The 25,456-nt window shown below is 42.9% G+C and overlaps 1 long non-coding RNA gene across 2 annotated transcripts; it reads left to right on the forward strand.

Moving 5' to 3' along the window:
- The first annotated feature begins 23,128 nt into the window (after positions 1–23,128).
- LOC131818647 (uncharacterized) lies at positions 23,129–24,710 on the forward strand. Of its 2 annotated transcripts, none has more exons than XR_009348903.1 (2): positions 23,129–23,345; positions 24,300–24,710. It is a non-coding gene; the product is annotated as an uncharacterized LOC131818647 (long non-coding RNA). The 2 variants fall into 2 exon arrangements; XR_009348904.1 differs by having other exon boundaries at positions 24,303–24,710.
- Positions 24,711–25,456: the final 746 nt, after the last annotated feature.

Below are 25,456 nucleotides of genomic sequence, written 5' to 3' on the forward strand. Positions count from 1 at the left end.
GGGCCGAGGTCTCATCCGAAAGCTTGACAAAAGAAGTCTCCACTTCAAGCTCACTCATGTGGTTGTCAGGAAGATTCAGTCCCTGTAGGCTGTTGCCCAAAGACTTCCCTCATTTCCTTGCCAGATGGCCTGCTCCATCCAGGCAAGCTGACAGAAAGAGCCGGAGGGAATGCCAGGAAGATGGAAGTGACAATTTTTTATAACCTAATCTCAGAAGTGGTATCACATTACATTTGCTGTGTTGTCTGCATTAAAAACAAGTCTTCAGATCCCGACCACACCAAGGCAGAGGGAGTTACACAAGATGGGTGGTCATAGGAGGCTACCTACCACAAGACCTGTTTGGCATCATTTATCATAGATAATCCTATCAGGAAACTCCCACCATGTTCTCTCTTGCTGCTGGAATCAACCCCCCATTTTGGCTCAGTCCATCTGCCTTTGTAATTGTGGTTCCATCCACACCGTCTCTAAGTGATTCATTTATTTCCTTATCATTTGAATATAATAAAGATGTCACCCTCTCAAAAATTTTTTTCAACCCCTATCTAAGCTAGTTACTCATTTCCAATCATTTACCTGTTATCCCATTAAACTGCTTTGCTTTTTCCATAGTCTTCATGAAAAAATAGCTAATTATTCACTCCTTTATAATTGTTACTTCCTGCTTCAGACTCGAAGCACTGAAGGAAAAGAAAGACCTAGTCTGTCTTGTTCAGCATTGTATTAGTACCTAGAATGGAGCACATATAGGTGCATTATAAACATTTGATGACTTAATGAATAAATGAATGAGTCCAATGTCATGTGACTCAAGAAAACTCAGCTCCCAAGTTCTCCTGTATTTATCACTACTGCTGTACAATACTGTACAAATATTCTATGAGTTTAAATAGACTTAAAAATATCACTACAGGGCGCCTGGGTGGCTCAGTGGGTTAAGCCCCTGCCTTCGGCTCAGGTCATGATCTCAGGGTCCTGGGATTGAGTCCTGCATGGGACTGCTTCCACCTCTCTCTCTGCCTGCCTCTCTGCCTGCTTGTGATTTCTCTCTGTCAAATAAATAAATAAAAATCTTTTTAAAAAATCACTACAAAACTGACCATTTAGAAATGTGTTGATCATGGCTCGTCACAACTGAGAGGAAAATGTTTGTTTTTTAAAAATTACATGAATTTTTAAAATTAGTTCTGATGTTATTTGAAAAGCAAATTATATTTGTTTTGTTTTTTCAAAGAAGTGAATCATGTTATTTATTTATTTATCTATTCATCTATTTATCTAACATTTTTTAGTTAACATACAGTGCAATATTGGTTTCTGGAGTAGAATTCAGTGATTCATCACTTACCTACAAGAGCCAGTGCTCATCCCAGCAAGTGGCCTCTTTAATACCCATCACCCATTAGCCCAACTCCCACCCCCTTCCCTCCATTAACCCTCAGTTTGTTCTCTGTCATTAAGAATCACTTACAGCTTGTTTCTCTCTCTCCCTTTTTTACTTTCCCCCTTCACAAATGTCCATCTGATTTCTTTCTTAAATTGCATATATGAGTGAAGTCATATAATATTAGTCTTTCTCTTACTGACTTATTTCACTTATCATAACGTACTCTAGCTTTATCCACGTCATTGCAAATTGTAAGATTTCATTTTTGATGGCTGAATAATATTCCATCTTAACATATATACCACATCTTCTTTATCCATTCATTAGTCAATATACATTTGGGCTCTCTCTATAGTTTGGTTATTGTATATACTGCTGCTATAGCATCACAGTGCATGTATCACCTTGAATCTGTATTTTTGTATCATTTGAGTAAATACCTAGTAGTGCATTTGCTGGATCATAGGGTAGTTCTATTTTCAACTTTTTGAGGAACCCAAACCATTTTCCAGAGTGGCTGTTTACAGTTTGCACTCCCACCAACAGTGCAAGAGGGTTCCCCTTTTTCCACAACCTCGTCAACACTATTGTTTCCTGTGTTGTTAATTTTAGCCATTCTGACTGGTACAAGGTGGTATCTCATCATGGTTTTTATTTGTATTTCTCTGATGAAGAGTGATGTTGGGCATCTTTCCATGTGTTCATTAGCCATATGGACGTCTTCTTTCGAAAAGTGTCTATTCATGTCTTCTGCCCATGTCTTAGCTGGATTATTTGGTTTTTTTCAGTGTTGACTTTGGTGACTTCATTACAGATTCTGGATACTAACACTTTTCAGATCTGTTGTTTGAAAACATCTTCTCCCATTCTGTGGCTGCCTTTTAGTTTTGTTGATTATTTCCTTCACTATGCAGAAGCTTTTTATATTGATGAAGATCCAGCTGTTCATTTAAAAGCAAATGATATTTGTATATCAGTGTTCACAGTGATATGATTTGTAATAGCCAAAAAAGTGGCAACAATCCAAATGACCATCAACTGATATAGGGATAAATAAAATGTGGTATATCCATGGGACAGAATATCTGCTGGCAACAAAAAGGAATAAAGTACTAAGATATGCCACAATATGATTGAATATGCTAAGTCAGAAAAGCCAGTCACAAAGAACCATATACTACATGATTCCACTTACAGGAAACGTCCAGAATAGGCAAATCTACAGAGTCAGAAAGTACATTAGTGGCTGCCTTGGGCTGGATGGGATGAAGTTTTGGGTAAGGAATGACAACTACAGCTTTCTTTATAGGGTGATGAAAATGTTTTCAAATTGATTGTGTTGAAGGTTGTACAACTCTGTGAACATACTCAAAGCCATTGAATTGTACATTTTAAATGAGTGATTTGCATGGTATGTGAATTACATCTCAATAAAGCTGTTAAAAACCAACCAAACAAACAAAAATATGACCCTGAACTGACTCAGAGAGTTTGCCAAGCGAGGAATGAAGTAGAACTATAGATTTTTTCTAAGTCCCATTATTTAACTTTGAGTTTTAAAAAACTAATTAGTCATATACTCTTCCTATGGCAAAAGTCAGTTTTTTATTTCTTATTTATTTATTTATTTCTGCTTCCAGTTGCTTTGGAAGTCATGAAATTATAGCAGAAGATATATTTCATTATCTTTAAAAGCTGCATAAAACTAGTCTTTGTTTTTGGATGATGAACCCTTCCTGCCAATGTGGAAAGGACTAATGTCAACACTTGTCGGTGCCCAAAACATATGTGAGTGTCAAGCGTACTTCCAGCTTAAACTAGAACTTGTATCTGTTCCCTCTCTGTATTAATTTAATACATCCACCGCAGACCTGAAGAATCTCTCCAAGGCCTCTTTCTCGATCCCTTCCTGCTAAAACTGACCTTCTTTTCTTGTGTTAGAGTCCTGAGAAGCGCAAGTCGGGAAACAGAGAGGGAAGCCTGGTTGTATCTTTCAAGATGAAGGGATCCCCGTGGCAGGCGCTGGTGACGCCCCACCTGAGTTTCTGGTCCCACACCATTTCCTGGCACACCTGTCCAATTTTCAAGCACGAGTGCCTTCCTTGTCTCCCTGAAGGCTTTCTCTAGTTGCCAGGGCTATTTTCCTGCTTGTGCCACAGGCTATGAGGGGCAGGGGCCACTCAATGTGGGGGCAGCCAATGTCTCCATGAGAGGTGGCCCTGGGGTACAACCAGCACCTTCTCAGTTCCCCAGAGGGTGAAGCTCCAGTTGCCCTCCCAGATGATCTGCTTCATACCACAACTTCCACTGATGGCTTCTCTTTTCCCTGTCTTACTTCCTGTGATGGTTAACTTTACGTGCCAGATTGGCTGGGCCACAAATATTCGGCCATTCATCGTTCTGGAGGTTTCCATGAGAAGTGTGTTTGGATGAGATTTACATTTAAGTCAGTGGGCTTTGAGTAAAGCAAATTGCCCTCCATGATGTGGGCAGGTCGCACCCAAAGAGAGGAAGGCCTGAATAGAACAGAAAGCCGGCCTCCTCTGAGCAAGAAGGAATCGCCAGCAGACTGCTCTTGGACTGCAGCAGCAACAGCAGCCCTTCTCCCCAGCAGAAGGCCTTCGCATCTTCTGGAGTCTCCCCAAATCTTTCCTGAGTCTAGCCTACGGCATCCCCCCTCAGACTGCGCACTGGACAAACTTCCACAACTGTGGGATCTAACTCCTTAAGATAAATCTCTTCCTCTGAATATATGCATATCCTATTGGTTCTGTTTCCCTGGAAGCCTGACTAGTAGACTTCCCCACTGACATTGCTTAGGACAACCTCTAGAACAAAGTACTTGCACTTGAATCCTGGTCTCGGGATTCTATCTCTGGGGTAACCTACCTAAGACCCATCCTGAGCACCTCACTGAGAAGAGACGTGTGACCCTGGGTAGAAGGCATCTTTTGTGCTAAACGGAGCAGGTTAAGAATTGGACATTTGCTATGTATTGTCACACACGGCTCTGTCCTGTGGACAGTGTATCAACCCATCCTCTTTATAACTACGTGCAGTGGGCACTCCTGCCATTCCCGTTTCACATGTGAGAAAAGCGATCCGAAGGTTAACATGGGATTAAACTCCCACATGGCTGACGCGAGAGTTTGCCTCCTAAGTTGTTCTTCTCTACTGCCTGACATTTATGTATCAGGTCAAGAAAAAAAAAAAAAAAAAAAAGACTTCCACACGGCAGCCCCACACATTTCTCCTGGAGCCAGTGCTCCAATAGGACAGCAAGGTGTAACCGTCCAGAAGCCTGACTCCACAGCCGCATAGGCTCTCCCTACAGTAGGTCCACAGATCATGGCTGGGGGCAAAAAATTCCCGTTTCTAAGAAAAGTGTGCCTTTGAAGAAACAAAAAGAGAGGAAGGGAGAGAAAAGAGGTGGTGTGGGGAGGAGGGTGTGGGGTAGGCTGAAAGTACCAGAAAAAAGGACTTCAGGAGTCTTGGAAAGCAAAAGGCTTTTGCAAAGCAACATTTTGATGAGTTAAGTGCAAATGAATTAGGAATAATGAGAAACACATGGGCTAAATTTTCCTTAAAATATACGAGTTTAAAAAATGAAGAGGAAAAAGTGCTTGGGGAAAAATGTGTTTTAAGTTCTAGCCAAACTGAAAGCATTCACAAAGTGGATCAAGATATGTGTTGAGCCCGCGGAATGACTCGGTTGGTCCATCCTGGGCGGATGGAGTGATAGAGAGAGAGATGACGAGTGGAGGGACGCATGTGGGGCTGGCCCGGGACAGGGCTTTGCAGTGGAGCTCATCTGGACTCCCTGAGAGCTTCTAATTGGGAATTTAGAGCAATATTGCTTTGCTTTCATTTAGTTCTCTAGAAATGCTTTCATTTCATTTCAACACAAAGTGCTGCCCTCTGAGTATAATCCTAATGCATGAATCGTATAGTCGTTTAAAAAGCGGTTGGCTGAGAATACAAAATATATCTGATGTGTTATGTTTTGGGGGTTTATTATTATTATTGTTGTTGTTATTATTTTGGTCCTTCAAAATCTGTATGAGTAAGAAACAAAGAAGATACACAGGGATTCCAGAGGCTGGTGGAACACACAAGCCAGAGGGACTCACTCAACTCAGCGGTTGCCAGCTTCTGGGTGGTAAGAATGACATGTGTCAACAAGGAACGACCACAGAGGCCAAAACTCCCTGTTGCCAGAAGAGCAACAATCCAGCCAGAGGGTTCCCTGGCAGGCAGAGTAGAACGTTCTGTGAAGAACTCACCACGGGCACAAGTTCTCTTCATTAGCCCCAGGGTTCATGGTATGGTATCTTTCTATCTTCTTATCAATTGGAGGCAATGATGCTTTCCATTGGATTTCATTCGCACTCTCAGAAAAGAGCAGAGTTCCATTTTTGTTTTTGACTAAAATCATTTTCAGGGAAGAGCGAAAAATAGAAATGTCAGGAAATATTTACCCATAGGAAAAAAAAAAAAAAAGACTGACAAACTTCCTGTTGTGAATAGGACTTTATGAGGTTCAAAGAATATGGTTTGGGGGCTTTGAGGTCCAACTTCTCTCAGTCCCCTTTAACGTCTAGAATTTTCTTAGAAAATAAAACCCATGCTTGTAGCTGAAAAGACAGAGAAGAAAAATGGCTTTGTCCCCACATTCTTTCGGTGTTCAAGATAGTCAAAGAAAATCAATGCAAACATAAGGACTGGGGCGGGGGGTAGGAAATGGGAGAAGGAATTGTTCTGTGAAAAGGAAAAAAAAAAGTGGTCTTTTTTGAGGCTTCTTTTGAAAGAAAAGAGCCTCCATTTAGAGGCAACAAACTCATGCTGCTTAACTTTTCTAAGCCTCAATTTTCTCTCCTATAAAATGGGGGCAGGTCTGCAGGGCACTGTAAAGATTAGAAGTGATACAGGTAATACACCTGCACACAGTAGATAATCAGTATCTGCAAGCCGCTTGCTATGCTGAGGACTAGATGGGGAACATGAAATTGACATGGAACTGCACAGAAACGTTTCCCTTCTCATCTGTCTGCAAAGCAGGATCAGTGGAGGGAAACCTCAGTCTCATCAGAGCCGTGTGGGCTTCCTGCACAGCGACAGTTCTGTGGAGGTGGAGTGACATTTCTGAAAAGCTTTGATTGACACCTTCAGCCATAAAAATAAAATAAAATAAAGTAACCTCTGTCTTACTAAGCAATACAGAGAACCCTTCTCTAGATCACCCACCTGCAACACAAAAAGGATCAGGCTTTGTCAGAAATGAAAATCTGTCTCGAGATGCATTTCAGAAGAGCCCCTTGGTCCTTCCTTACAAGAATGGTGTTGCTACAGCTGACCAAGAAGGCACACGCGCCTATGCGGTGCTTCCCCCAGAAAAGCAATGGGGAAAGTCAAGGCCACACATGTCTGGAAGTTTGACCGGCCAAGGATGGACTATTTCAGGGAAATTACTGTGTGGATCTTCCATAGCTACATTTTTTTAAGATTGGTTCCTTAGGTCTTTAGAGATGTTAATAATTAATAAAAAGAAGTTCTGTGAGCAAGTGGGAGAAACACTCTGTTAAACATTATGAAACTAGTTTATTTAGTAGTGATCATTCTACGATGTTTTATATACTCTACAAAACCTGGGAATCTTGCAGAGAGGAATGCAACTCAGAGCTTTTCCCGTATTTACTTGATCTCAGATCTCCTTTGTGGAGGAACGTATCCGCATGCTCCCAGAAATCCACCTTGGAGAAGGTGGAGAGAAGCAACTCATCAGCCAATTGCTTCTCCTTCCAGGTTCAGGAGAGGGAATTTTTTATTTAATTATCTTTTGTTGTTGCTTTGGTTTTACATCTCTGTTTCTCCAACCAGCATTGAGTTATCTAGGCATCTTTCTTTCTTTTAAAGATTTATTTATTTATTTGACAGTCAGAGATTGTAACTAGGAAGAGAGGCAGGTGGTGGGACGGTGGGGGTGTGGGGGGGGGGGGGAAGCAGGTTCCCTGCTGAGCAGAGAACCCCATGTGGGGCTTGATCCCAGGATCTTGGGATCATGACCTGAGCAGAAGGCAGAGGGTTTAACCCACTGAGCCACACAGGTACCGCTCTAGGCATCTTTCAAAGAAAAAGCTATTTTGTTTTTGAAGCCCCATCCAGATCCCCAAAGAAAGCAACTCATGAGTCTGTGCTTCTAAAATTTTCCATTGGAGAGTTTGGGGGTGACCAATCTGGCACAGCTGACCAAAGCCTGACACTCAGGGGCCACACCTCAACCCTGTGTTCATGACACCACCTTCCAGCTCCTGTCATCACAGAGTTCCCAGCTGTTGGCATGAGTCTTATCTAAAAGTGGAGCTGGCATAGGATGGCAGCAACCCAAAGGGAGTTTTGAAGGCTGCAGAGAAAAGGATATTTTCTTTCCCCTCTCCAGACTCAAGTAAGACCAATCATTGACTTTCCCTAAAACCCATTAATTCTATATTTAGGCAACTAAAAGGAAAGGGGGGGTTGGAAACCAACCACAACCTCACACACGATGGAAAAGATTGTAGATTCCCAGTGGCTATGTTGGCAAAAGGCAGAATGAGTGGCGTTCTGTGGGGTGTTACCATTCTCATATTGGATTTTTCTTTTCTAAAGTAGGTGAGTTAATTTATCTTGGACCCACACTCCTACAGACAGAGTAGAGATCTGGTATCTTCATCACCACTAGAGGTAATACAATCTGGACATGCCAAGTCTCATGGATGCCTGCGAGCACTTTTAAAAGGTTTTGGTTAGCTCCAATTTTATTAGAATGAAAGCTTTTCACAAGTAAGAGGTTTTATGGGAGTTATTTTTAAAGTAATGTGTTTTTATTGGTTTCTAGTAAGATCAGTGAAATCACATGGCATTTTTAAAGAATGTTAAACCAAAAAAAGATGTTCAAACAACTTGCCTGAAACACAAAAGCCACGAAAGTCCAAATAAGATTATTTGAATGCAAGGGTGTTAATGACAAGATAAAAACACTTCTGGGGAAGCAGAAGAGACGGGTAAAGGAGGATTCCAAGCCAGGACAAAGATGAGCAGAGCTCAGCATCCAAACAGTCATCTCCTGTTGAGATATGAGTAGTTCCTTCTCTCTCTGATTCAGTTGCTCCAATGGATAACAGGGATCACCATTTGTGGAGTATAAAAATCAAGCTTATTAGAAAAGACAACATGTTCTTAATTCCTTGGGCCTCAAAAGAATAATTCAGATGACGCACAAAAAATCCAGCCAAGCGATGGGAATATCCGCAGACACACAAATCACAGAACATCAGACATACAAATCACGGAAAACCCACGTTGTAATTCTACATTCTCCTTCCCCACTTCCTCTTCTTTGTCTTCCTTCATCTTTATTGCCTGTTTTTATGAGGAATAAAACAATGCATGTTCAGTGCGAACCATTTGGAGAGGTCTATTGCAGCCTGTAAAAGATAGACTTTTCCTTCAGGTGAGAAAACAGATTAAGAGAGAGAGAGACAGAGACATGTATTTACTACATACACCTATGCATGGGTTTGCTACTGATTTCTGTCCTATCTCCCTGAAACAAACACATGAGCACACACCCTTGTATTCCCCACATGCACACTATGAGAGTAAGCTTTGTGAAAGAGTGACAAGGTCCGGGTCTTTCTAATACAACACTGTAGACTCAATGTCTAGCACTTACTAGGTGCTCAGTAAATGCACTGATGCTGAAATGAATTCATCTCTCTGTACAGTGCTCTTTTGGTCAAATCATGGATAAGTGAGCAACTAGATAAATCTATCAACATGGTCTAAAACCTGCAAAAGAAAGTCCTCAGAACTTTTCCCTCTAATTATAGAAAACAATTTAGGAACAAATATTTTCCTGTCCCTTGAGCAGAATGACATTAAGGTAACTAACCGAGTCTTCTACAAATAGAATAAGAGTGAGCTTCTAGAGACCTGGGTATACGTTCGATTTGTGCAATTACAATTGTGTGACTATGAACTCCTACCCTTCCCAGACAATGGTACTAATTGTATGTACTCTTATCCCTGAGTTGGTATAATAAGGGTTAAGAGGAGCAATAATTTGGGAAAGGAAAAGTTAGAAATGTTAGGATTTCTTTTCTTTCTTTCTTTCTTTTTTTTTTTTTTTTGGTCAGAGAGAGAGAAGGAGAGCACAAGCAGGGGAAGGGGCAGGCAGAGGGAGAGAAGCAGACTCCCCAGTGAGTGGAGAGTCTGATGTAAAACTGGATCTCAGGACCCCAGGACCATGACCTGAGCCCAATGCAGACGCTTGACTGAGCCACCCAGGCGCCCCAGGATTTCTATCAAACAGAAGAAGCCTTCTTGAGAATGTTATGCTGTCTATTTAGGTCCTAAGAAGTGACATATATAGAAGATGTAAAAGTGCTTTCATAAAGTGTGGGTCCATCTTACCGTGCATTCTGGTTGCTTCCAGAGAGTATTATTATTATTACTTATTTATGTGGAGTGAAAGTTTATTAAGTGAAGGTGAGAATAAGAAGAAAATAACTCTAGAGTGAGAGGGGTCCTGAATACGTTGCCCTTTCTTTATTCAAAGGATCTTAACACCCACTTTTTTGAAGTGAAATCTTCAAAGGGATCATCTCCCCTTATGAGCTCTAAAGAAGGACTCCACCCCTTTTCCTCCAGAAGAGTATTACCTTCAACCTTGAAATATAACTGGTTTTAGTGAGACTCAATTTATCTCTAAGACACAACATTGCTCAGTATTAGGTCACACAACTTGGACACAAACTAAGAAAGGAAAAAAAAAATTGAGTCTCTGGTTAGAAATTCTCAAGTGGATAAAAGATTAAACTGTGTTCAATATATTGACCACATACTATAGAGAGCACACTGCCTGTAGCTTCTCCCATTTCTTTTGGGTAATGGAACCATCCGCCATTTCCCCCCTCTTACTGGGTTGACTTATAAGTAGTCATTAATGGGGCTCAGTAAATGTGTCTGCTTCTTCACCTCTTCTGTACATCTTAGGACTGTGCTTCTTGGCCTCCTGGGGTTGAGTGAAGCCTCATGATTAGTTCCCACCAGTAAGCTGTGAGGACAAATGATGTGTGTCTCTTCCAAAACAGAGATCTGTTTTTCTCTGCTATGACACCCAGCAATACTTGACATATCAGCCTACATCCCAGAATATGGAGAAAGGGAACAAAGCTCTGGCTGACCCCAAAGGGACAAGTACAAGACATTAAATTTGATATTGTAAGCCGCTAAAACTATAGAATTGCTTGTGACTGCAGTATAACCTAGCTTGTCAAGACTGAGGCAGATTAGAAAGATCAATTTACCTATTGCCTATTCCCCCTGAAAACTTGTGGCTTAAAACAACAATTTAAAAAAAGATTTATTTCTTTATTGGGGGAGGGGCAGAGAGAGAGAGAAAAAATCCTCAAGCAGACTCCCTGCTGAGCACAAAGCCCCATGCCAGGCTTAATCTCATGACCCTGAGATCATCAAGAGCCAAAATCAAGAGCCAGCTGCTTAACCGACCAAGCCACTCAGACACTCTGAAACAGCCACTTTTGCCTATGAGTTTGTGGGCCAGCAACCTGGATTAGATTCTGATTAGTGGTTCTTCTGCTATATTTCACCGGAGTGATTCCTCTTGCTGTACCATCCATGGGTCAGTTGGGTGGGAGCTGATCTGTCTAGGAATCCTCAGCTGGAATGGCCCATCTCTGTTCCCTTTATTCTCACTCTTCAGTAGGTTGGCTGAAGTTCCTTCGTCTAAGCCTCAGGAAGAAAGCAAGAGCAGGAGCCATGATGCCTCTTGAGTCCAATGAGAACTCCCCTACTCTACTCATCAGAGAGAGTCACTAATTCAGACTCAAGGGGGTAGAAAAATAGATTCTACCTCTTCATTGTAGAAGGAAAAAAAATCCCATTCAAAGGAGTATGAATACAGGCAAAGGAAGAACTAGGGTTTTTTGTTTGGTTTGGTTTTTTTTTTTTTTTTTACAACCTACCACATCATCTCCTGATCAGGGTAGGGGCTCAGAAACTGTAAGCACTGAAACATTATACTATCAACTTTTTTTTTTTTTCCTCAAGATTTTACTGCAGAAACATGAACTCAAAGAGTGGGTGATTTCATCATCGGCCCACAGAGCAGTGTCATCACCCAGTCTCCATGATGCTCCTGGATTTCATGTCTCCTCCTTCAACCAGTAGCCACTCTATGTCCCCAGGTACTTGGGTCATCTCCTCTGACACAATGTGTACAGTGTTTGAGGAAACCCCAGCAGTCTCAGGAATATGACCTGGAAAAATAAAATAAGAGCCAAGAAACCCCTAATTTTACTTCAGTAGATGGTAAATTCCTGTAATGGCTCCCAAAACAGGATGACAACTGAGATCTAAAGACAATAAAGGCCAGAGGGGTCATTTGGATATGATGCTAGACAACTTGATGAAAGTTCTGATGCACAATCATAGCATTAGCTTCTGAACACTTAATATTACTACTACTTATAGCAGGAAAATGCCAAAAGAAGAAAGTGTTTTCCTAAAAATGACATTAGATCTTGACCAAAATGTGAGAAGTTTGAATTAACGGAGGAGGGAAGGTTGGAAGTCTATGTTGGCTTGTCGCTGGTACAATTTTAGCAGATTTGAAATAAAATCTACTGTAAAGGATAATTACCAGAAAGAAAAAATATGAAGTGTTAAGGAATCAGTGGGGCTCCCCTGTCCCCCATCTGAGATTCACCTACTCTTTTACTTTTACCATTTCTTCTCATCTTCACTGGATCCTTGGACCTGCAGCATCTTCTTCTGTGCATGGCTCTCAGACCTGATGTCCAGAGCCTGCCTTCTGCTGCTGCCATAGACAAGGCAATGGATAAGGGGGCACATGAGGACAGGAAGTTCTCCCTCAGCCACATCGCTCCTGAAGAGACTGAAAGGCTGTTACTCTCAGATGGAATGTGAGGGAATTTCCCCAGGGCAATTGGATGGCTCCAGCTCCGTGAGTTTCCAGAATTTGAAAGGGCAGACAGCTTCTGGGCTCGTTGTGAAGGTGGTAGGAAAATTGTTACTACAATTTTCGGCCCTAGAGTAACTCTCAACAGGTCTGCTCTCTGCTGCTTGCCAAGTTCTTTTTGCTCTACACTGACATACTGTTTTCTGGTAACTGGGGTGACTCTTGAGAGAAAGAAATGAGTCCACCTCTACCAGGAAGCCATCCTGAGCTAGCCAAGGAGGCTAGAGGGGGTCACCCACCTGAATTCATGCCCTAAAGCTGATCTCACACTTAGCCTGCCCTAGTGTTCGCCACTCCATTTTCTTTTAGATACAGTTAGACCAGAGGGGTTGAGCTGAGACTGGATTCCTGAAATCTTGACAGTTGAGAACAAAGCATATAATGCTATTTTTAAGCTGTCAGTAGATTTCTAGTTTGAAGAGGTCAGGGGTGGGGAATTGCCTGGTGGCTCAGTTGGTTAAGCCTCCAACTCTTGATTTTGGCTCAGGGCATGATCTCAGGGGCATGAGATCAAGCCCCATCACTCTCCATGTTCAGTGCAGAATCTGCTTAAGATTCTCTCCCTCTCCCTCTGCCCCTCTATCCCCATCCCCCAGCCCCTCCCCCAACATGCTCTTTCTCTCAAAAACAAAAAAACAAAAAACAAAAACAAAAACAACCTACAAAACAAAAAACCCCCACAAAAACCCAAAGTAGTAGAAGGATCACATACTTTTCTCTTCCTTTTCTCACTGAATAATAATAAAATAATGCTAATAAACTCAAAGAGGGCTGAGAAGGGAAGGAAATCCATCAGTAGAACAAAGGATCCGAGGAGTTTCTGGAATAGGAAAAGTGAATGGGAAACTAACAGCATAAATCATGGCAGTGAAGCTGCAGTCCAGAACACCCATGGAGGGCATCTACAAAGATGGTGGGCATTCCTATTCGCAGAGCTCTAGAAACACTGGAGGTGATATGCCTGTGGGTAGGCAGAGCAGAAATGTTACAGGGGGGTGGAAATCAAGGTGATTTTTTAAAAAAGATTTTATGTATTTATTTGACAGACAGAGATCACAAGTAGCCAGAGAGGCAGGCAGAGAAAGAGGAGGAAGCAGGCTCCCTGTTGAGCAGAGAGCCCGATGCGGGGCTCAATCCCAGGACCCCAGGATCATGACCGGAACCGAAGGCAGAAAGCTTTATTCCTCTGAGCCACCCAGGCGCCCCCAAGGTGATGATTTGAAGTCCTTTCAGGCTTCCCTTTCCCGTTCTCTATTCTTCTCATACTAAGTAAATGATGGTTTACACCCAAGGCCTGGATTAGGGCTCCTGATATGACTGTTAGTGCCTATTTCAACAAGGGGAAAGGCACAGCCTACTAGCTGGTCTGTCCTCCTAGTCTCCCATCCCATGTGTCAAGGGTCAAGTCACCTTGCTGTACCACTCAAGGAACATGGTGCTGGGGAAGCACTCTACAACTGAAATGGAAACCCATTGTCACCTGCTGTATACATCACCCAAGTCCGTGATTGACTACTCATATGAATGATCAGGAACAACTAATGATCAGGAAAAGGTGGAGAGCCCATTGAGGGTTATTTCCAACCCCAAATAAACACATAAACAAAATATCATCCTGGAGAAAACAGAAACATCGGAATATAGGAAGGATATCAAAATAAAATTGAGAAAGACTTAAGGTAGTAAGACATCTATAAAAAAAGAACAGGCCACTCAGAAAATAAAGCAATCAGGGCATAAGAAAAAGTGCTTTGAAAGGAAACATTTGATAATCTTATAGGTCTTTTGCTTCCCTACTCAGCACCCATCCCTCCCTTACCTCCCTTACCCCTTCCCGAAAGAACGCCCATTTCATTGAGGTGTCCACTCATCCCAGGGAGCCCACGTGACTCATTTTGTTGTTGTTGTTGTTGTTGTTGTTGTTGTTAGAAGAAAAGGTGTAGGGCAAAGAGTATGGATGTATGGGCTGAGGATGATTCCCCAAAGATGCCAGCTTCCTTATCCTTGGAGCCTGTGAATCTTACATGGTAAAGGGACTTTGTAGATGGGATTAAGTTAAGGATCTTGAGATGGAGAGATCATCCTGAATTATTTGGATTAGCCTAAAATAATCACAAGGGAGGCAGGAGGGTCAGGATAGCAGGAAGAGATGTGACAATGGAAGGAAGATGTTGGGAGTTATAAGCAGAGGGGACTATAAGCCAAGGAATACAGGTGGTTTCTGGGAGTTTAGAAAGGCAAGAAAACGAAGTCTTCCCTGAAGCTTGAAAGAGAAATACAGCCCTGCTAACATCTTGAGTTTAAGAGTTCCAGTCTCCAGAACTATAAGAAAATAAATTTGTATTGTTTTAAGTCATTAAGTTTGTGGTTATTTGTTATAGCAGCAGTAGAAAATTAATATATGGGGGGTTTATGGACATTTAATGGGCAGATACCATGGATGATAAATGTTCCGAAATGCATGAACAGTCGCTTACAATGAAGAGTTATGTTGACTAGATGACAACTGTGCCCTAAGTGAGAAACACTGGAAGCTACTCAGATCTATCTCTTCCCCTTTGCTGTTTGTTGGGTCAGAAATGGACATGGGACAAAATTCAGTCCAGAGAAATGTAAAGAGAGTTTGTCTAGATTTTTAGAGATCTTCAGAGGTCTCCTTCTCTGGAAAGACATTAACAAAAAGGCACACATATCTGGTTCCTCTACATGGAAGCCATATAGTGAACCTACTTTAGGATAAAGCTAGTACTGGTGATAACAGAACAAAGATGAAAGGAACTTAGATCCTTCAGGATCTAAGGAACATGAACATGCACTTCATGATGTGCATGTTGGAATAAGCACATCAACCAATCCTTCATCCTGTCCCACCTCTTAGAGTTCTGCAAATAAAAATAATACAAAATATTTGCTGATTGCTTAAGCTATTTGAATTCGATTTTCTGTTGCAGAAAATATAATCTAAGTAGCAAAATTGCAAAGATGTCAACGGAAGCATTGAAAATTGAGACTACAGACAACTCCCAAAAGAAAAAGATACAAAATGAGTGAAAACTTTAAATGTTAGCAACACAGAAGTTCCAAGGCATGTGAAAACAGACATAAAATGGATCTTGGAAGCATTATGCTAATTGAAAGAGGCACAAAAGATCCATATTTGATTCTATTTCTATGAAATGTCCAGAGTAGGCAAATTTATAGAGCTATAAATTAGTCTAGTGGTTGCCTAGGGTTAGAGGTGTGGGTAGGGTAATAAGAGAGGATGGGGAGTGACAGCTAGTGGGTACATGTTTTGTTTTGTTGAGATGATGAGAATCTTCTAAAATTGTGGTGAGGTTTGTGCAACTCTGTGAATATATTTTTTAAAAAGACCCATTGAATTGTATAATATTTGAATTATATCTCAATAAAGCTGTTAAAAATAATTTTTAAATTACAGAAGAAAATGTTTTACACCTGAAAGTTCATTTTGAACAGAAACCAAATACGAAGCAGGATTGAAAAACAAAATTCAGGGGCGTCTGGGTGGCTCAGTGGGTTAAAGCCTCTGCATTTAGCTCAGGTCATGATCTCAGGGTACTGGGATCAAGCCCTGCAACAGGCTGTCTTCTCAACGGAGAGCCTGCTTCCCCCTCTCAATCCCTGCCTGCCTCTTTACCTACTTGTGATCTCTGTCTGTAAATAAATAAATAAAATCTTAAAAAAAAAATCTACAGAGAGCAAGAACAAATCATCGGTAAAGTATGAGACTCAGAACCACATTTAACTTGTGACAAACAATACAGGATCCTGGAAGAAAATAGACAAATGATCTAAACATAATAAAAAGAAATTACTTTGAGCCTAGAATTTTATATTCAACTAAACTATAAAAATTATGACTGTGTGTGGGGAGGGTTGGGGATAAAGACATTTTTTTCAGACATGAAAGGATTCAAAGATTTTCTCCCACATAACTTTTCCCAAAAGGTACTTGACCATATAATATAGGAAATAGAAACAGAAGAAAGAAAATACACAGATTCAATCACCCGGGGGTCTGAAGGAAGACTGAAAAGAGGAAAAACTCCTGGATAAGTTTTGTGAAGCAGATTTAAGAAACCATATATCCAAATATGAATTAGAAGTCATGGTTGTAAGCTTTCAAGATGAATGTAGGCTCATTCTTAAAATAGTGTGATGAAGTAGCTGGATGGTCTTAATCAGGGCATAAAAATATTATTTTAGTCAATGAGAAAAAAAACCAGAAAGAAAATATAAGAAAAAGTCTTGGTAAAAATAAAAGCAAACTAGAAGGTGGCATAAAGCAGAGTATCATGAGAGGTGTGTTATGTTCCTATGCTGCTCTAACAAATGACAAGACTTACTGGCTTAAGATAATAAAACTTACCCTCCTACAGTTCTGGAGATCAGAAGTCCAAACCACTCTTAATGTGCTAGTCAGAGAATCATCAGAGTTGGTTTCTTCTAGAAAATCCAGGGGAGACTCCCTTTCCCTGCCTTTCCAGCTCCTGGAGGTTCCTGCATTCCTTGGCTCATGGCCCCTTCCAGTATCTTCAAAACCATCAGTGTAGCATGTGCAAATCTCTCCCTGACTTTCTGACCTCTGCTTTGGAAGAGAACCCAGATTTGACATCCCCAAATATACCACTTTGGCATAAAAATTATTTCATGCTGAAGGCATTGAATTCCTGAAGTCCCTTATCTGCCTAAAAGAAGAGCCTCCTCAAAGAACTCAAGGGTCATAAATCCCCTCCCCCTCCCCAGGAGCAATTCTACTCTTCTCCTCTTGGAGAGAAGTTGGACCCACACCCAGATAGACATCTCACCAACTCTCCCTTCACCCATTTATTCTCCTAAGGGACTGCTTATCCTTCCAAAAAGCCTTCTGCCTTTCCTAAGTGGCCTTTCTCCCCTCCTTTCCCCCTACTCGGTTTGGTATTTAAAGTTTTTTGTTTTGTTTTGTTTTTAAATTTATTTGACACAGAGAAAGAGTACAAGTAGGCAGAGAGGCAGGCAGAGAGAGAGAGAGAGGAGGAAGCAGGCTCCCTGCTGAGCAGAGAGCCCGATGCGGGACTCGATCCCAGGACCCTGAGATCATGACCTGAGCCGAAGGCAGAGGCTTAACCCACTGAGCCACCCAGGCGCCCCTTGGTTTGGTATTTGGACCCCCAAATTCTAACCAGAATTAGAGGTTAGAGTTACTTATTTCCAGGTTTTCTCAAGCGTGAGCACGATGCACATGAGAATAAACGTCTGCTCGTTTTTCTCCTGTTAATTTGTCTTTCGTTAGTTCAACATACAGATCCCCAGTTGGAACATTGAGGAGGATAGAGGGAACCAGAATCCTTTCCTCCCCAGATTTCCATAATCACACTTCCTTTTCTGATGCTGACACTTCTCTCTCCATCTTAAAAGGACGCTTGTGATTACATTGGGTCCACCCAGATACCTGATAACCCAGAATAATCTCCTCATCTCAAAATGGGCTCTTTCCCCCTTATATAGTGACATATTCACAGATTAGGGCCTTAGGATGTGGACACCTCTAGGGGGTCTCTACCATATAGGGTGAGACGTGCAGAAGTCTCATGGCTGGGGTTAGAGACATGCTCCTAAGACCTGCACCACCACAGTTAATTAGGTTTCAACCTGAAAGAAAAAAAATATTGATTATTGATTATAGTTATAGCACATGAGTGTTATAAACCTTGACAATGTAAACATAATGGTATGATAGAAGAGAAAGAAAGTGGAAGGGGTATGTAAGAAGTGTTCATTTCCTTCCAATTACATGGGAAGAGATAAGATACAATATGATGTTATCAGATTAAGAAAGCCAACTATGTTATGTAGCAGTTATAAAACCTCCTAGCAGAAAAATTTTAAATAATATAATAACACTGAGGGGAGGACATGGGAAGAACGAGTCCAGACCCTCATCTTTCTTATCAGGAAGTTGATAGACATTGACAGACTGAGGAATATAATTGTGAGTATCTTGTGTGGGCATTTCAAATCCACTCAGAAAACTAAAAGCAAGCAAGTTATGTTTACCTCTGTGGGGTGGGGATAGGAATTAGGAGAACAGGGGAAAGGGATGCTTTGCTTTCCATTTCAGACCCAAGTATATGGGAAATACCCTTGAAAATGAAGGAGATGGCTTCCACAGCTGTTGAGAGTGCTGGCTACAGAGAGTCCCCAGCTATCAGCCCTCTTCGGAACATGCCTCCCCCTTGCCTGAGTTCCACCCTCCTACAGAAGCAGCCTTCATAAAATGGTTGGTCATTTGCAGCAAGAGAATGTCCTGGCTTCTTCAATCCCACGCAGGACAATGCTTAATGACCATCCCATTTTTAGGACTTCCTGTAGGATCATGGGACCATTGACACAGCACAGCCACCACCTCCCCGCCCCAATTCCTTTCCTTCACAAGTATTGATCCCAAGAATCTTCCATCATGAACTTCCTACCTGCAGATTTCCATCTCTGAGTCTGCTTCCTGGGGCACCCAACCTGGGATGTAATGCTTTCTACTAATTTTTTTGGCCTATGTCTAAATTACTTTTTATAAATGTCAGCACAGAGCTCTCAGCATACTCTTGTTTGTTTTCTCTTAGAAATGAAGGTTCATTTAACATTGGACGGAAGATGGAATTTTTATTATGAGAAAAATGCTTTGAGATCATTTGCCTATGTGGAATTATACCAACTCCCCACATCTATAATGGAGAGATTTAAAACAATGAAGAGCTAAAATTTTTTTGCTTTGTAATAAAAAATATTTTATTTAAAATATTTAATTAAAAAAATTTATTTAAAAGAAAAAGGTGGTCTTTCAACTTCTCAGCATACTTGGCTATAGTATCTTTCAACTGTAGGGCTGGTAAATGGGCTGGGAACTCAACTGGGAACATGAAAGTCAACATTTTTTTCTTAAAGAAACAATAGCTGTGTTGCTATTCTTTTGCCAAATACATGAACATATAGAAATTATTCTCAGAAGTACCTAATGCTGTGGGAAACTCTGTGGTCTTGGTAATCACATCCAGTGGTTTCTCCTAACACTAAAATCAAATCTAAAATTCAAATCAAGATTTACCAGGCTCTACAAGATGTCACCTCCACTTCCACCTCGATTCATGACCTGTCACTCTCACTCTATTCATTCCTCTGGAGCCATGTTACCTGTTTGCCAACCTTAAAACTTATTAATCCTGTATCTGCCTCAGGACCTTTGCACAAGCAGTTTCCTCTGCTTGAAATGTCTGAGTCACTCCTCCTTTGGCTCTTTGTTCTATCTTGTCATTCAAGTTGGCTCAAACACCACCTCAGCATAGAGACTTGCCCTCTCCATCCAGTATAAAGCAATGCCCTCTTTCTTCTCTATTATATTAGTCTTATTTCTCCAGAGCACTCACCAACAAAAGGAGCTGTCATATATATTCATTTATTTGCTTATTATCTACTCTCCTTGTCCGCCTAGAAGGTAACCTTCTCAGAACAGGACCTTTCCTCATCTTGGCCTTGATGTCTTGGCTGTATGTAGGATAATTCTTGGCCTTAGTAGGGTCAGGCTTAATAGATAATTATTGAATAAGCAAACTGTATAATATTACCCAAATTTAGTATGTTACAAATGTCACCCCAAATTAGTGGGAAAGTACATTTTTAAAGAAATCAGGAAAGAGATTCACAATTCCCAAACAACTCTAAGTGTTGACAACTTAACTCGGTGAACTTATGTTGAGACACAGAATTCACTGGCAACCCTGGGCATTAAAAATTATGATTCTTTCCCCCAGGGAAAACGAAAACAAAACCAACCAAACAAACAAACAACAAAACCCCAAGCTTGTGTATACACAAAGTATGGTGCACACAATTTTAAGAATTCTTCTCCTCTCCCCCTCAAAGTTGAGAAGCCCTATTTCAAAGACCATGTGGAAAAACATTTGTAAATGCACATGGTTAGCAGGTAAGCGAGTGTTGGTGGTTTAACTGAATGCCATTTCCCCCCTTTGGCTGTCTATTTATTGAAGGCCTGGCTAATTGGGTGTTCGCTCATGGAGCAGGAAGAGCAGGGCTGGGCTGGCAGGGGATTGAAGGGGTCATCCCCCCTAACCCCGGTCAGGCATGATGCTCTTCTCAACAAGCAGGCTCAACGATCTTATCAACTGGCCCACAGCCTCAGTTAACCTCTCTGAAGAGATATTAGCTCCTTCTCAAGTAATTTGTCTTCAAGCTCATTAGTCTCTTGTATTTAACTATAAATTCATTAAGGCAGGTTCACCTAAGAATCTCGAGGACAGAGTTAGTGTGACACTTCAGTGTTTATAAAGCAGGTACCGAAGAATAGGCATTGGGCTCAGAACTTTACATTCATAAACTACTGTAATTGTCTAACACTTCGTATTTGCCACAATCCTGAGACAGGTGTCCTACCATTAATTTATTCTTTTACCTTCTTCACTAGAAACTAGATTCCATGAGACCATCAGTTACAAGTGAATGCAGTAAATCTAGTTGAGTAAGTGAATGAATGAATGAACGCCTATGTCATACCAGGAGCAATTCTACAAATGGCAAAACAGAAGATAACAAGATAAGAAAGGCCTTGCTCTCTTAAGATAGACAAATGGGGAACAAAGAAAGACCATAATTATTTTATTTCAGATCATGATAAGTGCTCTAAAGAAAAAAAAAATAAACAGTATGGCTGATTAGTGAACTCAAGAGTGACTTGTGGAAGAAGAATGCTATTTTTAAATGGGTAGTCAGAAAAAAATAAATAAATAAAATAGGTAGGAAGGGGAGCCCTCTCTGAGGAGGTGACATTTAAGCAGCATTGAATGGCAACATGAATTCAGAAATGGTAAGCTTCTGGGCAAGAGGACTCCAGAAGGAGAGAACAGCAAGTGCAAAGGCCCTGAGGTTGGAGTTTGGCTTGGTCAAGGAGCAGAAGGAAGGCCATTGTTTCTAGGGCTAATGGGTGCCAGCAAGAGTTCAGATGAGAAGTTTGGGGACACTCGCTGGGGCCAGGCCATCTGGTGTCTGACTATTACTTCAGGTGTTTTTGAAAGTCACAGAATGGTTTTTGATAGGGGTCTGGACTAACATCTTTAAAAGATTACCCTGGCTTTAGTCTGGAAAATAGACTCTAGGGAACAGAGAGGCAGCAGGGAATGGACAAATGGCCCAGGACTAGATGCGCGGCTAACGGAGCAGAATCCTGTCTGTGAGAGCTGGGAGACCTAAGGTCTAATCCCAGCCTCACTCCAAGCACTTGGCAGGATGGATAAGTCTCCCTCCACCTGGGTCTCTGTTTCCTCAAGAGGATCCATGGGGTTCCCCTTCAGGAACCGACTGACTATGACATTCTGTCAACATCTGCCTCTTAGCCTTGTTCTTGTCAGTTGGACCCAGAGATTGATCTAAGGAGAGCAGATGGTCCCTTTGGGTCTGAGCAGCCCTGACATAGCCCACCTCACATGCACATGACAGAGCTCGGACCACGACACCCCAGATAGAGGGCCCACTGACGGAACCCACTCTTACCCTTCCCACTGGGCGCTGCTCCTTAGTCAAAAGCCAGACGGCACCCAGCTCTTAAAACAGCAACGCATCGGGGAGCCTTTGATTGGGTTCAATGTCTTCTTTTGCTCCTCGCTCCCCTCGAGGACCCCAGGGACGCCCCTCAGGGTCCACACCAGTGTTTCCTCTGGGAGGGGAGCCCCGCTCCTCTGAGACCAGCCTTCCGAGCGCCCCCGCTCCGTGGTCTCACCAAAGGGAAGAGGGGTTTGACCTGGTTGGATATTGAATCTGGCCTCCTCCCTCCCTCCTTCCCTTTCATCTCCCAAAGTGGTCCTCCCCTGGCGGATGGGAGAGGGCCTGCTCTGTGCTGGGGGTCACACCTTCCCCCCCCTCCCCACTTCCTCCGCTCCCCCGCTCCCGGGCCACTTGCTTGTGCAGCTGCTTGATATAAATTCCTCACATACATCCCTGGCCAGCCAGTTTATTTTTATAAACAATAAATAGGACGACATTCCTATGGTGTCCCTCTCAGGCCAGCCTCGTTTACAGAGCCGGGGGACAGTGATGGAAGATCCATGGGGTTTATACAGATGGCCGCCCGCGTGTCATAAATCTCATACACACGAAGCCAGGGGCTTTTTTTTTTTCTTTTCTTTTTAAGAAACACCACCAGCAACAGAGCACCCCTCCCCACCCCGTTTTCTCTCTCTCCCCAAGATCACAAGGCATTATCGAGCCCTACAAATCACGACCAGATGATATTAAGTTGCTTTGCTAACACTCGGGATCCCTTCCGGTGTGTTATTTTTCTTCATTAGAAACGATAGCCCAAGTGCACCAAATCCTCTTTCCCTCTCCTCAAAATTTATAGATCACAGCCCCTAAACTAATTGTTAGTTGCACACCAGGCCGCGAGCTGTTTGTCCACAGAGCAATTACCTTCGAGGCCTTGATTAAAGGCGCGGGGAAAGCAGGAGGGAAAATGAAAGCCCGGCGGGGTGGGCACGCGGTCCTGACATCCGTCTGCGGATAAAAGCGAGTTGAGGGGCCCCCTTATCCATCACGGCCCCTCGTTCAAAGCCCGGCGTGTGACAGGCAGCGGGGAGCGGGCTACCCACGTCTTTTATGACATCATGAACCAAAGCAGCTTCCGGGCCACCCTGAGCCGCGTCGCTTTGGGGATGGGGGTGGGGGGGGAGTAAGGGGAGAATTTCTTCCCAGTCTCTGTGTCACCCACCCAGGGTATGGTCCTTCCCGCCGCCCACCAATTCATTTCCTTCCCGGTGGATAAATCACTTGGATTCCGCGCGCCTGCCACCTCCAGCAGGTTCTCAGGATCTGGGGGCGAAGTGGGGCGCGCTCCCACCGACTGGCGTCGAGGTGCGGCCCTGGGAATGGCATCGTCGTCCTACCCCTTCCCCCTTTCCCCTCCCCTCTGCAGAGCGAAATCGGCCTCCCTGGAGGCCAGATCGAAGACGCTGCCTCTCTGCGGCTATTTATAGGCAGAGAAAGCGAGGCTCAGAGACGCACGGCCACTTGCCCGGCATCACGCAGCAAAGGGGTACCGGTGGCAAGCCTCCAGCTCCGCGCTTGATAGGCTACTCTTTAGAAACGTGGATGCCCTGGGAAATTTCGCCATCGCGAGACGGAATTTCAGTTCAAATGTCCGAGAAGGAATGGTTCCAATCGAGGTCCCTAACCATGGCCACCGCTAGTCCTTAGCTAGAAACACTAGGAAAGAGATTGTGTCTTTGAAGGGATTCTCGGGGCCTGATGGCTCTACTCTCGGTTTGGTCTCAGGTCGTGATCTAGTGGGTCGTGGGATGGAGGTTCGCATGGGCTCAGCGCTCAGTGGTTGAGTCTGCTTCAAGATTCTCTCCCTCTGCCCTTCCCAAATAAAATAAAAGGATTTTCAAGAGGGTAGTCCTTTTCCAAGAGCCTCAGGAGGAGAAATGTTATCATTTTAGCATACAGTCTTGGGCAATCAGGCTTCTGGGATGGAAATCCTGGTTGGAAGGACGCTCGTGTTGCCCCACCCAGAGCCCCTCAGCACCCGCTGTTCCTGCCCACATACACGGCTGCCCCCAGCAGCACCTGGGACTGCGCCCAAGGACACTTGCAGACAGAGAAGGCTGTTTGACCCTTGTGTGAAGCCAAACAGAAATGCCAGCCCATGAAATCACAGGGTACAGCTCTTGGGCAAGGAAGGATAGGGGAAAAGTTTTTATAATGATGGTTCTAAAAGGGGGGGGCACTCTAATATTGGGGCAAGTCTGTCTCTTTATGCCCTCTTCAATTTCAGGTTTTTATAATGATGGTTCTCAACTTTTGCAGCAGAAGAGACCCTCATCTCGGGTGAGACTTTCCGCCCATCAATATCAGCTCCGTGCCCTCGATTCAGGATCGACAGAAATCCAGACCAGTGAATTTCCTTTTGACTTCAGTTCATGGTGGGTTCCATATAGCCAACTTGAACGGTTTTGATTCTGCGCTTGAGAAGTTGAACCTCCAAAAGTAATTCCTGTCCTTCCCCTACCTCATGCCCCACCACTATGAACTCTCATGGATTGTTTTCTCTTTGGGCGGCTTCCCAATTTTCATTCATTTCCTCTGCCCTCATATCAAAGTACTGTGGGGTGTCATTGTTAGCCCAGTTATATAACCAAGTATGATAAGAAAACACGTTCAAGTATGTATTTAAACAAATGTGTGTGATCTAATTAAATAATTAGGTATGATATCCAAGCTCTGTCTACTTGAAAAGTAGGTGTTCCCCTGAAAAATGAAACACTCACTTCTCATCCAGGGAACTGAACCTTTGCCAAGGTCCTTTTGAGACAACTGTGAAAGAGCCGATATCTGGAATAAGAAGGTAGAAGTCCATTCCTTTGTCCAGGTCACATGTCTGCATATCTCTGAATTGGCGCATATTGGGAAATCGTGGTTTCCAATCGTGCTGATTTTCCCCTGCTGACGAAGGACGGACTGTTGGATGTGCGTGGATCTGAGATGAATTCTTGAGTCACAGTGGCTCCCCACCTTACTCCCCTCCTGCCGAGCATCCTTGTTCCTCTTCTGGGTTTGGCCTCATGACCTAACGTGGTGACAGGGTACAGCAACCGTAAATGAATGTGCCTTTCAAAAATCACACCTTTCCCAAATAAGCTTTGCAGCAGATGGTTTGAGTTGAGAAAGGCGCCCCACAGAATCGCAGAAACATCAATGGCCTCTTAGCATGAGATCAAGAGCAATTTGACTACCTCCAGCCAGTAAGAAGTGATCCGGTAAAACACAGGGTCAGAGGATGGAGGCACTCTCTGGATATTTTCCAGGTGAAGTCTGCAAATAGAAGGAGGTCAAAATGCTACCGCAGGGGGTCCCAGGCTGGGGTATGAACCATAGGTGTGACCCAGAGATTCAAGAGGCTGCTGGTGCTTGGGTAAGGAGACGCATACTCCGCAGCCCCAAGGGGGTTGAGTGGAGGGATCAGC

The sequence above is a fragment of the Mustela lutreola genome, chromosome 16, assembly GCF_030435805.1.
Source record: "Mustela lutreola isolate mMusLut2 chromosome 16, mMusLut2.pri, whole genome shotgun sequence".
Lineage (NCBI taxonomy): Eukaryota > Metazoa > Chordata > Mammalia > Carnivora > Mustelidae > Mustela > Mustela lutreola.